The sequence below is a fragment of the Pteropus medius genome, unplaced genomic scaffold (assembly GCF_902729225.1).
Source record: "Pteropus medius unplaced genomic scaffold, Ma_sr-lr_union100, whole genome shotgun sequence".
Taxonomy (NCBI): Eukaryota; Metazoa; Chordata; class Mammalia; order Chiroptera; family Pteropodidae; genus Pteropus; species Pteropus medius.
Genome location: NW_024342644.1, coordinates 4,996,521 through 5,002,520, shown reverse-complemented (window position 1 = coordinate 5,002,520; position 6,000 = coordinate 4,996,521). Strand labels below are relative to the sequence as shown.

Below are 6,000 nucleotides of genomic sequence, written 5' to 3'. Positions count from 1 at the left end.
TGCTTAAATTTCGGCGTCATTCTACTTAGGCCAGCATTATCCACAATATCGAAAAGAACCAAAGACATTTAACAAAAAAAAAAACAAACTACATTGTAGTATATCCTTTGGAGCATGTAATATATTTATGAAAATCCTCAACCAAATGTGTGATCAATTCAAAGATATATAAGAGAGATTATATACAGCTAATAGGATTTATCCAGGTACTACAGAATGACTCGACGTTAGAAAAGAAATTAAATTAATGTGTTGTATATATCATATCAACAAATTTTTAAAATCATTATGATTACGTTAATAGATGGAAAAGCATTTGTGAATCCGACCCCCATTTTGCAATAAAGAAAAGAAAAAAAAAAAAAATCAGTAACCTAGGAGTAGTGGAGAACTTTCTCAGCTTGATAAAGATTATAAAAAACCTACAGCTAACATCAGATTTAGTGATGAGAAACTTGAAGCTTTCTCTCTAAGATCAGACACATGGCAAGGATGTTCTTCTAACCACTTGTTTTCAACATTGTACTGGAAGTCTTTGCTAACGCCATTGGGCAAGAAAAGGAATTAAAAAGTCTACAGACTGGGAAGAAAAACAAAATTGTCTTTCACTGCAGATGATGTAATTATCATCTGTGTAGAAAATCCAAAAGAATCGAAAAACAAACAAACAAAAAAAAAACCCCTCCTGAACTAATAAGCAATTTTAGCAACCAGTATTTGTTAGAAAATTTGTTAAAAATGTAAATTAGTGAGCCCACCTACAGAATCTGAAACCCTGGGTGTGGGATTCAACAGTCTGTTTTAACAAATCCTCCAAGTGGCTATAAGGCAGGGATCCCCAACCCCCGGGCTGCGGACCAGTACTGGTCTGTGGCTTGTTAGGGACCGGGCTACACAGCAGGAGACAAGTGGCCTGTGAGCTAACGAAGTTTCATCTGTGCTTGCAGCCACTCCCTAGCGCTAGCATCACTGCTTCAGCTCCACTTCAGATCTTCAGGCATTAGATTCTCACAGGAGCACCAGTTCCTGGTGCCAAAAAGGTTGGGGACCACTGCTATAAGGTACACTCAACGTCGAAAACCGCTGGTGTAAGCCTTCTTCATGGCTCTTAATATGTCAACTCAGGTGCCTTCATAATATGATTTTATAGGGTCAGTGCTTATGTTTATGTCTACAAAATTAGGAATCTTCAATCTTATTTTAAGCAAAATCGTGAAGTGGGAAAAATTTGTCTTTGGCATCCTGTCACCTCTTTTTGTGGGCCCATTTTCCTGTCTTGCTTTCATCTATCAGGTCCCTCTTTATCTCTTCATTGGCTGAAACTCAAGGGACTTCTCCTCTAGGGTAGATTAGAGGGCCATACGGAATAAGATCTAAAATTATAATATCTCTAATTATGAAATGTAGTACATTGGGAGACTAATTGGGGAGGAATGTGGGAGTGGCATTGACAGTGACTTACCCAGGGCCCACAAATTGCACCTGATGAGCAGATGCCCATTCCTTTGACCTTAGTCAGAGGAGGAACCCCTTTCTTTCACTGTCTGGTTCTCAAGAAATGGGCTGATGCAGTTTCAGAAGATCTGGAAATGCCTTTGGCACAGGCCCCTGGCATTCCTTTGAGTCTTGCCTGGGGCCCTTTCTCGCAGTTGTACCCGTTCATTTTGTCATCCACATGGTACTTTGCAGCCCTTAGCTTTCCCAGTGAAACAATGCAAAGCTTTTGATGAGCACAATCAATTGGTCTTCTTCAGGGAGCCAGCCAGCTCTCTCCTGAGGGGATTAGATGGAAATAAGTCATATTTAGCTGGTGTCTCTTTGTCCTGAGACTTGCTTTAAACTGATTACCGAAATTCATTCTACTCTCTTCCTTAGGACCACAGAACAGAGTGGCCCACTGACCTATCCATTCAAGAACTCCAATTGCCTAAGTGATAATTGATAGAATTCAACCAAATGCACGGCCTTGACTCTCACCAGAACTATCCCTTTCCTCTCTGCACACACGTGTTCACAGGCAAATAGATGTGCATGTATATCCACAAAGGTCACTGAGGCTCTCTGAGCCCTGCACATGTGTGATGGACAAACTCAGCAGAAACCCTCAATTATTTGTCGTTACTGAAAATCCCTACGTTTGGCTTTTCTTTCACAATGTTTTGAACTGCCCGAGTGAGCCAAATTCTCCCTTTCAAGTTATCAGAACTCAGCAGGTTCCGTAAATTTGCTCCTAAATAGGATGCTGTTTGAAGGGACTCATGGACCTTTCCAGAAGTAAGAAGCAGGTAGGTCAGAATATTTCAAAGATGGTATGAAAATCCTTTGAAATGTGGACTGATGAGGTTAAAAATGAGTGTGGTTTAGAGTCTGCTAATTATGCCCAGAGTTCCAGGGAGCTGGAAGAAGCGCACAACTGAATCCTCAGAAAGATTTGTCTACATAAGCAAAGCCAAAAGGAGAGTTGTAGATGTCTAAGTAGTCAGCCATTCTCTCTCTAACCTCTATCCCTATTATTGAATGAAAGGCCATTTGGAGGAAGAAACTAATTAATAAAATTGACCATCTTTGCTAATCAGACCCACCAGAAAGTTGCTCTATTAGCAACAGGCTAAATGTTGTTTCCAGGGAAAGTAAAAAAGGTTAATGATAGTGTTCATCCTGGGATAACTACAAAAATATTGTTACCGTTACCTCTGAGCAGCAATTTTAACTTCAGAAGACAGGCAATACCAAATTAATGTTCCCACAGCAACTATAATTCAGTCAACTCTGCAAAGCTTTACAGAGATGAGGACAATACCTCTGTATTATTGTTGCTGGGAGAAGTGCAGTTATTTTATTTATATCCAAGCTGTGGACGGTTGTATTCCATAGTCTTCTTTTTGGAAATGTGGTTGACAAAAGTACTTCTGAACCACTGAAAATACATGTTTTGATACATGGATAAACATTCATGCAGTTCAGAATATCATGTCTATAGGGTCATAATGGCCTCTTGGACAGGAAAATTTGAAATATTCCTCCCACCAGTATAATCCCAGCAATCAGGCTACTGAGACAAAGAGGAGTTAGCATACTGCAAAATGGAAAATATACCCTCATTTAAACATTCATGAGACTTAATCAGTTATACCAGTGATGATTGAATTTGTGATTTTAAGTAAATGGTCTACTAATCTTGGTTGGACTTCTAGTATTCTTTTTGCAGTAGAAAAAAAAAATCATCGGACAAGAAATAATGAGAAAAGTTAGAAGCAATATTAGGGAATTCATTTCAGTAAATATTTTAGAAAATTTGTCAGATATCAAAATGTGATAATGAAGTAGAATGACAAAAACTAGTCATTTCCCAATTACTTAACACATTTATTCTTGCAGCCCAGAAATATTGTCTGATATTGACACTGGTATCGAGTTAACCTAATTTTATTGCAGCTTTTCTAGCTATCTGTTTTTGGAATTGTATTAAGCTGATTCTTACCTACCTATCAGAGAAGTGAGTAGTTATCCAAGATGACAGAGAGATAGAAACTGCCCCCCAAACACAATGCAAAGCTAACAAGTTGGAGATTAAGAGTGAAATCAATAAGTTTAAGAGTATAAATTTAGGACCAAATAAAACTAAATCAGAATTTTTCCCTTCGTCAAAATGGGGGGAGAGGGTATCAAAAAAAGTCAATAAAAGTAACCAAAAAAAGCCATAACCTAAACTAATATATTTCAGTAACTGCTGGCTGAACAGCTTTTAGTTCTAACTCTGCCCCTATTTTCCACCCCTTTAAGACATACCTTAAAAAGAAATGAAATCAGGAGAGGAAATGTGAAACAGGAAAAGGCAGCCATGAGGCTGCTTCCCTATGCAGATGTAAAGGTTCATGTGTGGGCTCAGAATTGGATAAATGATCTAAAATCTGATCTCCATCGGGATGGCCTATGTTCCAAGTAGACTGAGTGAATCCTGGTTTAGGACATTAAACATAGCCCCAGAAGAATGAGCACCCAAATTCTCAAACAAAGACTGGACAGCTGAGCTCTCCTTTTTCCTGTGCCCTATAAGAGTAGATAGAGCACAAGGCAATTAGCCCTCAAACTATTGCTTGAAAGAGAAAATTAACTAATCTCAATATGGTGGCAAAAGGCTCAAGGAGTCACCCACATGGCAGCTACCAATACTGTGTCAGGAAGGAACATAGCTTGAGAAAGGAAAGACAGACTAGCCATCAAAGAAAATAAAACTTAAGGAACAGAAAGAGATTTCTCACAATGGCTTAATAAGAATATAACATATTCTTAGAACTTACTAAGAATATATACGTATCTTTTTAAAAGTTTAAAGCAAGTAAGAATGAAATGAAAAGAAAAATTAAAAGTCTAACAAATCAAGAATAAAAACAACATTTATGTAGGAATTATATATAAACAGAAATGTTAATGTACATGAGACCCTGTTGAAAATCTGTTTACTAGCAATAGAGAAAAATATTCATATAATCACAGTAAATACAGATGACAGACAAGGAAATTAAAGGCAGAGAAAGAATCTAAAAGATATGAAGACATTAAAATATACAATCTAAAGATAATAATTGGAGACCCTGAATAGAGATTCTAACAAAAGAAACAGAACAAATACTAAACAATATAAAAAAATTTTCCATAAATGAATAAAGGACCAAATCTATTCCAAGAAATATAGAATGAGCAAAACCTAAACATATTTCAGTTAAGCTCTTAAACTTCAAGGAGAAAGATGTAATTCTTCAGATATCAAAACAATTTCCTACAAGGGAGCAAAAGCCAATTTCTTACAAGGGAAAAAAAAACCAAGCTGGCTTCAGATTTCTCCATTGCCACATTTAGTGCTATGCTATCTGAAAATGCAGAGAGACCCAAGGATGTTATATCCAGCCAAGATGTGGTTAAAACATAGAGGTTACAGGGAGACCTGCTTAAACCTGAAAAACTAAAGCAACAGTGAGACTTTTTTGAAGAAAATACTTGATAATTCGAATCCAGCCAATAAAAACATATCAAAATAACTCGGAAGGAGAGCCGTTATAGAAAAATGACTGGTGAGAATCACTATGTGTATTTAAATGTAGAACTAATCTCTAAACAACTATGAGAATTAATATTAAAGATAGAATATGAATGCTATCAATTGGGCAAAATAAAAATATTAACTAAAAATCATGGAAGATAGAGATAGAAAGAAGAGAGAAAGTACTGAAGTTTTTATCTTTCCCAATTGATTCCCAGTCAATATTGTCTAAAATTGTATCAGATACTTTAAAATGCCAACACACAATTATTTCAACCTCTTAATATTTCGTAATCTTTTTTTAACCTTAGAATGATCATTCAAGGCATAATTATTATAGTGCAGAAACTTTTATTTGAAGTTTATTAATTCTTTCTCTTCGAGCTCTACTATGCAATCATAATTAAAATGTATACTTTTTATTTTTAAAAATACACTGAGGGTATGGTCTTATTTTATAAAAGTCTCTGCATATATATCTTAAAAGGAGGCTGCAACGATGTTCATCTGATATTAAAAAAATAATTATTTCTAGGTTGTGAGACATTTTTAAAAATTTTAATTTTTGCAACGTTTGGCATTTAAAAAACGTATTCTAAATGATTATCCTTTGTGTTATGAAAACAACTGTGCAAATTTTTTTTTAAACTAGAAAAAAAAAATGCCAGAAATGATTCATTTTGGATGATGTGAATATTTGGAATTATTTTCTTCTTGATACTCTTCTGTAATTGTTTAAATTTTAAAAATTAAAGAATTAATGAATAAAAGTGGGTAGAGGATGAGGATAAGAGAACATGATACCGTGTGTTTGGATTTGACATTCCTGCCTTCTCTCACCGCTTCCCCCCCCCGCCCCCCCCCCCCACACACACACACACATAACTCCTCTTTCGGGAATTCAGTCCAGAGAGCACTGCAATCTCTTCCAGGTCCATCTTACTGAAAACAGTTGTAGA

The 6,000-nt window shown here is 36.2% G+C and overlaps 1 protein-coding gene across 1 annotated transcript in view; it reads left to right on the top strand.

Moving 5' to 3' along the window:
- CAP2 (cyclase associated actin cytoskeleton regulatory protein 2) overlaps positions 1-6,000 on the top strand; it is a 119,897-nt gene that overhangs the window by 38,894 nt on the left and 75,003 nt on the right. The gene's annotated exons all lie outside the window — the stretch shown is intronic.